The sequence below is a fragment of the Coptis chinensis genome, chromosome 4 (genome assembly GCF_015680905.1).
Source record: "Coptis chinensis isolate HL-2020 chromosome 4, ASM1568090v1, whole genome shotgun sequence".
In the NCBI taxonomy this organism is placed as follows: Eukaryota; Viridiplantae; Streptophyta; class Magnoliopsida; order Ranunculales; family Ranunculaceae; genus Coptis; species Coptis chinensis.
This window is the reverse complement of record NC_141459.1, coordinates 91,347,071-91,356,404: the sequence shown is the minus strand read 5'-3', so window position 1 is coordinate 91,356,404 and position 9,334 is coordinate 91,347,071. Positions and strand designations below refer to the sequence as shown.

The window sequence follows — 9,334 nt, the reverse complement described above, 5'->3', positions numbered from 1 at the left end:
ACAATGCTGGTGTGAGTAGCCCAAAAATACAAATTATACTTATACATATATATACACAATCCATAAGGCAGTTAGTTCCTCCCCCGAGGCGCTTTAACTTCCAACGACTAATACAACATTCTTAATTATAAAAATTTAGGCAGGTAGTTCCTCCATTGAGGCGCCTTAACTTTCCACTACCACACAACAAACCATACGCATAATAAATAAGGCATGTAGTTCCTCCCTTGAGGCGCCTTAGCTTCCCAACCATAATACAAAGGCATTTAGATCCTCCACCGAGGCACCTTAGGTTCTAACTAAACTAAAAACCAGCCAAACATATTTTATACTTACCGCATTTCATGCTCAATTACAGAGTGGGTCGTCTCTGCACAAGTAATTAGTTTGACCCACCCTTCTATAAAACTATATACAATCATATATTTAAAGATATATCATTAACCAACATATTACCATAATTATATTATTTAAGGCTTTTTTTGCGTGTCCCTAAAATCACGTCATATCTATGTCTTACCTAGTTTCCCTGGCTACCACAATCGTTACCCAACGCCGAACATGTACATCCACATGCCTCCCCTCACATAATGAACCACTCTGTGCGTAGCTATCCTAAGCGGGATATCACATACCAGGTAACTCTCACACGAAAGCCATTATGTGAGTATTGCCATTATTCGACATAAAAATATCGCGCGTCTCGTTCTAGTTTTGCGAACGGAATAATCAAGCCACTATTCGGCTACGCCAGAAGGGGCCATTCAGATTCACTGAAACGCCAGAAGGGCCAATCAAATTACTTGCGCCAGAAGGGCCGATCATATCACATACTCCCATCACTAGGGCCAAATCACATGAGTTGTGGTAGCTATGTTCTAGGATTTTCGTTACGTAATTTATTCAGGTGTCATACCTTAGTATCTCATAACCATTTCACTCTATCACGTGCCAAATAAATTATTGCACTAAGCCACCATATTTGGAAAATCTCAATAATAATTCTTGTTCTATCTCATGCCAGTATACTTAATTGTACTGAAGCTCAACGTTTCTCGTTATAATAAAAATCCACATTATCACGTGCCAATACTATTCATTGCACGATATACAAGCATCTCTATATCAAATCTCAAAACTTATTATTTCACGTGCCAATCATATATTGCACTACACCATATGAAACATCTCAAGCCTTCATAGATACTACAATTCATTTAAGTAGCAACTCATAATAGTAATCAATCATGTAAGGTATTCGTTCAATATATTTATGTGAACTCAATTCACTATCAAAGGCACGCATTATTTTCATTTGTGCACAATATAAATAGTAAATAAATAATCAAAATATATGTCCATTCTACCAATGTCAAAATGAAACGACTTTAAAAAAAAGGAACAACTCAAGTCCAAATATCATGCATAATTATTCGAGTCCAAATCACAAGTCAAGTCAAACTGATCAACCATCAAAAGCCCAATACTAAAGTCCATGAATCTAAGTCCGTATGTAGTTTAATTCTCATAAAAACGTATATATCTAAGTCTTATAAGAATTCCCCTCTTGTTACGTGCCAATATTTATATGCTTTACACACTACTCACGTCAATATTAATTAGATAATGACAAACAAATTTATACAAGCTTCCATAACATTTTAGCATTTGATTTGTCCATACAATTTACAACATAAAACGTAACACAATTATACAGTCAAGAGTCCACGATCAAAGCCCAAAACCAAAACCCAAAAGTCCAAATATTTAAAGACCCCATTTGGATCTATATTAAGTTATATGGACCAGCCCCAAAACAAACTTGAAACTGGCCCAAAGAAAACTAATTAGTTTTAGCCCAAACAACTTAAACTAAATCGGGCCCAAACTAAACAATCTAAGGTGATCTGGCCCAAAACAAAACAAATAGAATTGGCCCAAAACAATAAAAATGAATCCGGCCCAACAACTAAAATCTAAAGACTTTGGCCCAAAGCCCAAAGCCCAAGCCCAACCGGGTCATCTTCCTCACCGTTCAAAGACCTCTCTCCTCCACCACCACCACCACCAGTTCTTCTCCTCCTCCACTCATCACCCCATCGATTTTGATCCTTGGAAAAACCCCAACGACTTTAATACATGAAAAACTCGATTTCCTCTCCCCCTTACCAGCGCCAGCAGCTATAGCAGCTCTCCTCCACCAGCCACCACTAACCACCCACCAGCACTACAACCTAACCGAAACCACTAAGGAGGAAAAACCCAACCAAAAGACCACCGAAAATTGGAAATGAGACTGGGTGCACTGGGTCGCGATCTCGGTCACCCAAACTAGCGCACCAGCTCAATCCCGCCACCATCGATTCTTCTCCTCCTCTACTCTCACCCCATTGGTTTTGGTCCTTGGGAAAAACCCAAAGACTTTAATTAACCACAAAAATGTAATACCTTAAATTGATTCCCTTCCTCCAAATCTGGATCTGTATCGCGCCGCCATTAACAAGCATGAAGCTTCAACAGCTCCTCCCTACTCTCCAGTACTCCAACACCAACTACAACTAATCCTCCGTCAATCAAAACAACAACAACCACAACAGTATTCAAGTTCAAACTAATACACCGGACGACTGTGGGCTCGCGCCGCCATTATCGACCTCAGTTCCAACAGTTCAACAAATCAACTTCCAAAGTTTTAGTAATTAGGCAAAACAACCCATAGCATTTAACGAGTTAGCCATTCAACAGGATGAGAGAAAAATAATGGCATAGTAAAAGGAGAACAAAAACTAAGCGGAAGAAAAACTCGACAATAAATGTTTTTATTCGTAGTAAAAGTAAAACTCTAGTTTCGATGGAAAAAGAAAAAACATAACTACTCACTTGTATTAAAAGCTCCACGAATCCTTCATAGTCCGAATCGTTGCGCTCCCACTCTCTAGCAAGCGAGCCGCCTCCATTTTATATTATTATTATCCAAAAACCCTATTCTCTTGAAAAATATGAATATATACCTGAGTTTTGAAACCTAAGCCCAACACAGACTCGGGCCCAAAAATCAGGCCAACATATCCCAAATCCAATCCAACAAATTTTAAATAAATAAACTAATTAATTAATAAATAAATAAATATATATTACAAATACGGACGTTATAATTTCCACCCATACATGTTGCCACAACCTAGAATTTGCAACAAATGTGGAGCAAAACAGTTCGTTCATGAAACCGCAGAAATATGTTGCTCAAAAGGAAGAATAAATCTCCCGAGACCATCAACACCACCAGATTTAGTTCAATTATTTCTTAATGAAGGTGACCTTGGGAAACATTTCACAGAAAACATACGGTCGCACAATCATGCGTTTGCATTTACTTCAATGGGTGTTGTATATGATGAAAATGTAACTCTCATCTATTACTTACTAAGAGTTGGTTGAGCCTTTTCTTCCTAACGTCTGTTGTACGTATGGTCATGAATCTTCTTTTGTGAAAATATTTTAGTTCCAAAATATTTGACTGTAATGCACTTTACACAAATTTGATTGGAATTTGGTGGAGTTGGTTTCTATTAAAAATGTCATTTTTTGGGTTCTCTCAAGATTATGTGAGTTCCTCTTTCTATGTTTTTATTCTTCCTCTATTCATTGTCTTACTAATCATCGCGTAATTTGTATTGATGCTTTAATTTGACAAAGAGAAACTTGCAATAGGTATGAGTTATTCACTCATCTATATATATATATTAAATGCTCAAATATTTTTTTTGAGTTCCCGATATTGTTACCGTAGGTCTGGCCCCGAAGTTGGCCAATTCGCTGAAAAACAAACCGCTGTTTCAACATGAACGGAAGTTATTCTTGATGTCTCCGGGGATCCTCCATATTTGGCGCAAATCCATGCTGTATTGATCTCTCTCTTCTGAATGGATATCATGTCCAATGCAGCCACGTATAAATGTAAGAAAGTGACTGGGAAAACTTCCTCCATTTCAAATCCGGAGGTCTAGACCTTTCATCACCGCTCTTTAATATCCATTCAACTCTAACTCTAGCTACCGGGTTTCAACTCCCTCTCAGAAGTAGATCAACCTCCTTGAGTTTGCTGCCTTTTGCCCCACACTCCTAACATTCTCCTCATTTATATGGTCACTTGGGAGTCTATGAATCAGATCCAAAAATCCACCAGATCGAACTTCCGTGGATGTAGCCCACCTCGTAGATGTTTCCCTTTCTTTATTTTGAAGATGAACCCTTGTATCAACCAAGGGCCATTTTCTTTGACATGCTCTAGCTCGCTCATATTTTCAAACTCCATCTTGTAGAAGCCTTTTGATATCATTTCCACCTTTGGTTACCCCTAGTTTGCCATCCCCCGTGTAGTTCATCAGCCAGGGTCTTGTAAAGAGACGAAGTTTACCTCCATACAACTTACCGAGCAGTGTAGTACTTTTCTCCTATGTTTTCTACCATATTTTTACAAACAATGTCCACCACCTTTTTCTCTTTAGAACGTAAGAGATTTTGCATTTCAAACTGAGTTCCTCAATCTTTTCTCTAGTTGGTCCTCCTTTGCATCAAGAACTTGCCATGTCTCCGCAAAGATCCAAACAAACAATGTAAAGGACAAAACTTGAAAGGAAAAAACTGTGAACCAAGAGGGGGGTGGGGGGTGTTGGGAGGAGAACTCAAACAAAGCCAAAAATAAAGGTAAGAAAACTAAGAAAATTAAATAAGAGAACAGAGAGGGGGAAGAGAAGCTCAAGGGGGGTGGTAGTATACCAAACTAATAGCTCACCAAGGGCAAACTGCTGCATACAGCCCACCTTTCTCACAACTGTATCCTTTCTATGGTTCAGATTATCACTACCAAGATTGCCAAAACAAATGGTGTTCCGTTCACAATAATGGAGAAGAAGGGGGAGGAGAGAAGTAAGATCTACTTTAAGCCGCAGGAGAGCTTCTTCAAGTATTTCAATTTTTTGCGCTGTTAGTTGGTTTGGAATCAGGTGATCCCATATTCTGTTGGACAGCAACTACTCTATCTGGTTAGATCTAGTGTTTGGTGGTGAAACATGGGACTATTTCAAGTTTTCCACCTACAAGTTCTCTTGCCCTTCTTCGCTTGTTTTTTGTTCGACACAGCCGGGGTGAATTCTCTTTCATCTTTTTCCTTGGCCCCCTCGAGCCTTGAGTTCACCAACATTTTTGGGCCCGCTCATGCGTGGACCGAAGATCGCAAATATCGCCAAATATCTCTAAATATCACAAATATCGTTAAAATATCACCAATATTTGTAGTTGTATACTCTGAGCATATCGTGATATTTATATATTTTTTTCTAAAATCCGGATAGATATTGCAATATATCGGGATATTTTGTACCATGCTCACAAGCACGTACTTCTACTAGACCACTTCCTAAAGTTAACAATATATAAGAAGGAAAGCTTCTAGAGAGTGGAGAAATTGCTTCTTCTTCATCATGATGGGCGGAGGAAGGGGTACTACTTCACAAAGGATCTTTAGTTGGTTGCTTAGTTCTGTGAGTTTGTTCAACAACTGTTTAATTATTCTGAATTTGACGTGCGGAACTCACTAGTTTGTATTCCATCAACATACTTCATATTGAAAAACAACCATGATTGAGCTGCAATTTCAGAACACAACGGTAAGCATCAATCAGAAAGTTTCATGGTTTACGGGTACAGCAGGCAACCCCGATGCAGTGCCTTGATTTTAGCTGATCCAACGCTCCATAATATAAAAATGACAGTATGTATTGCCCTCCGTTCAAAACCATAATAACATATACAAGTATACAACTCATCTAATGTAGTCAAAAGGAAATTAAAAGAGAAAACATAAGCAAGTCTTTGTATGATTATGGAAGCAAATCATAGATGCTCAAAAAGAGGGAAATCCCATGAAATTTACTCATCACAAGGAAAAACATAATGATCAATTAGAATTCAAGTTTACATTCCATCTGCAATCTTGACACTGAAAACCTAGATCCTCCATTAGCACTCACACCAATGTACTCGCCTTTGGAATCCCATTGAGCAAAACACACAATGTACCCTCTATTTGTTTTCATCTTCATCATCAACTCCTCCTATGAACTTCCCTTTCACGAAAACTGCAGGAACCACTATTTTCCACAGTGCCTTCGGTAATTCTTCCTTATACTCCACACTACCATAAAGGTGTGTCGACAAAAATTTGAATTTGAATTTGACAAGAACCTAGCTTGTTTCCTCTAAGCGTAGAAGTGTAAATAATAACAGGGTCTTCACTGTGCTTTGACTCGTTGAACTCCGGATAAAACTTTCTATTACTTGAATCATATTGCTAGCTCCCACTTCTGAGGTGCCCTGAAACTGAAGGGTTAGATAAAATCTATTGAAGCCATAAGTTCATAACCTATAATAGATCGAAAGCATCTAATATTTAGTTTCAGCAACTGAAAACAAAAATCTTAGGGATAGTGATTGTACCTTCCATCAAAGTAAGGCAGGTGGAACCGCTTTGGGGACGGAATCCCGTTTGTGTGGAACCATTTCTCGTGTTGCTTTCACTTGAGAAGTCATGACAGAAAAAAGGTTTGCGTGGTGTCGGAGGGGGTGTCACACCAACAAGAATATTCACCACATCACTCATGGAACGTCTGTCTCTGGGATTTACCTCAATACATAGTAATGCAACTATACATAATCTCCGTGCTGTTTCATTGTCTTTCTTCTCAATGCCACAACCTGTTAAAATTTCGTCTAGTACCCCTTCCTTGAACTTCTCCCAGACTTGTGCTCGAAACGAATTTTTTCCTTCAGAATTTTTTGTCCTGCTTATAAATTCAAATAACATCATGCCAAAGCTGAAAATATCAGCTCTGAAATTTATTTTCTTCGTAGCTCCCATTCGTAACTCTGGGGCATCATAATTGCGTGCCCCTCTGAATCCGGAAGTCAATGTGACATGGCTGTTATCTATGTTATAAAGCGTAGCCAACCCAAAATCGGTAACCTTGGGAGAAAATTTTGGGCCAAGGAGTACATTACCAGCCTTTATGTCACGGTGAATTATTCGTTCATCGCAATCCTCGTGCAAATAGGAGAGTACCTTTGCCGTCTTAATTGCAATATTATACAAATCTTCCCACTGTATGCTACTATCCTTCTCACGATATAATATCTTGTCCAAAGACCCATTCTCGACATATTCATAGACGAGAAGCCATTTTAGCCTCAAAGCAAAACCCGTGAGAGCTTAGCCAAGTTTCATGAGAAGTTTTGCTCATTGTGGTTACTTCAGCCCTAAACTCTCTTTCCATGTTATTCATCCCAATATCTTTCATTACTTTAACTGCTATTTCCACACAGTTGGGAAACTTGCCTTTGTACACAGTTCCTGACTCACCAAAACCTAATTTCTCTTTGAAGTTTGATGTAAAGATCTTAAGCTGCCCTTTCCGAAACTGCACCGGTTTCCTGTTGCCACTTCACTTATGAACTTTTCCATTGCTTTCGAGATTTCATCCTTACTTTGTATTATCACTTTCACGGCTACTAGACTGTTAAACACTCTTTTGTTAAGCTTGTTCTTCGCTTCTATTTTAGTAATTGGATTGAAAATTCTGCCTATTCGTTTAAAATCTGTTTCTATTTCATCTATCTCACCTTCCTGGTCTTTTACGCTTTGTAGCCAGTCGTCCATTCGTGGGTCGCCTCTTTTTGCCACATTATCTCTTAAAGCTTTTAGGCCACTCATCTCTGTAACTAGTGCTTCAATGTTTTGAGTAAGATGAGCAGTACTGTCCATGTCCATGGTATCAGGTAAAATATTGCTACTGGCCAAGTTGAAGACGAGAAAAAAGTGCTAGCATACAATGACTTAATCACGTCTGAGAAAAGAGAAGGAAAATATGAAAATGAGTTAGTTAGACAAACTCTCAAATTCAAAAAAACAAAAATTTCAATAAAAGAGTAGAAAGCAGACAATATTGGAAACCTTTTATACTTTCAAAAATCTCATTCAGTAAGCAATGGGCTAATGTCAAGATATTTCACTTAAAAAGGGTAGTTCTTGCACACTTCAAAAAAATCTGAATTTCCATACCCCAAGCTCAAACTGAGACTGTGACTGGGTTTTTACACATGTTCACTGGAGATAAACATTCATTGCAAAGAGTTAAATCTTACATATTTAATTTAAATACTTCACTTCAAGTTCCAATTGAACATGCATGAGGAACTTGAAATTGAAGTAAAGTAGAAGGAAGAGAAACAGATCCGTTCAACCCAATCAAAGCTTATACTACCTATACCTACGGGTGAAAATTCAGATTACAGAACAAGTTCACTAATATTTAGGGATTATGTTGCAAGTACTGTTTTTTAACTATGTTGAAGTGTAATCTTACTAGTACACAGAGCATGTTTTGACTTTGAACAATTAAATCTGGGACCGTCATCCCTTCAGTTCAGCGTGATTTAATTCTCAACTCAAGGGAAGTTAGAGATGCAATGGTCCATATCATATCTACGTGTATCCAAACAGGTTAAGACAGATGAGCGAGAGGTATACTTAAAAAAATTATGCAAGACATGGACAAGTTCTTACCTGGATCAACTGGACTATCAACTACTTTCCAGTCAAGCTAGTTCTATGATGTACGCTCTAGTTCTTTGTATCTGTGAAAATAATTCAGAGATATTAAGTTTTAATCTTCAGATATAATATGCATTTCATAAGAACAACAAATGAAGGCTTGAAGCCTCGAACGAACACTTACCAAATTATATATCGAGAGTCCAGAGTGAATATGTCAATTTCTCGATTGGTTTATTTTGTTTAGAACTGTTCTTCTATCAGTTTGATGGAGGTTGGGATTTGGCAGGAGAAATGAAATTCTGTGAATCCGCCTATATATGGACCTCTCTAGTTTTTAGTATGGCAATTGGAACAAGTTGAAATTATTTATACCAAGCAGAGAGGCCTTTGTGAGTCAATATATATACTTCCATTCTGTTATCAAACTAACGCGTGATTTCGTTTTCACATGGTTTTAAATCAAAAATTAAAACTTAAACCATTTCCCACCAATCTTCCTAGTAAGTTCAACGAAAAGTTGTTGTGATGAATACAAGCTTCTTTGCCCTATTGATGCTCAATCGTACTTTTCAATTAATAACTGATTGTCTCCCTTTCACACGGTTTATTACATATATTAGAACCTACTTAATCCAGCTGACTTGCTCACAATTAATAGTTCAACTGATCTGCACTTCTGGGTTAAGATTAACTAGTATTACCCCCTACTAGATGAGTCAATTA

General features: G+C 37.9%; 2 long non-coding RNA genes across 2 annotated transcripts; both read right to left on the bottom strand.

The window, feature by feature from the left end:
• Positions 1-5,760: 5,760 nt before the first annotated feature.
• Positions 5,761-7,225, bottom strand: LOC147505618 (uncharacterized). The gene is made up of 2 exons (XR_015193408.1): positions 6,499-7,225; positions 5,761-6,375 (listed from the first exon to the last, which is right to left on the bottom strand). It is a non-coding gene; the product is annotated as an uncharacterized LOC147505618 (long non-coding RNA).
• A 61-nt stretch (positions 7,226-7,286) lies between these two features.
• On the bottom strand, positions 7,287-8,993 carry LOC147505617 (uncharacterized). The gene is made up of 3 exons (XR_015193407.1): positions 8,793-8,993; positions 8,621-8,691; positions 7,287-7,901 (listed from the first exon to the last, which is right to left on the bottom strand). It is a non-coding gene; the product is annotated as an uncharacterized LOC147505617 (long non-coding RNA).
• Positions 8,994-9,334: the final 341 nt, after the last annotated feature.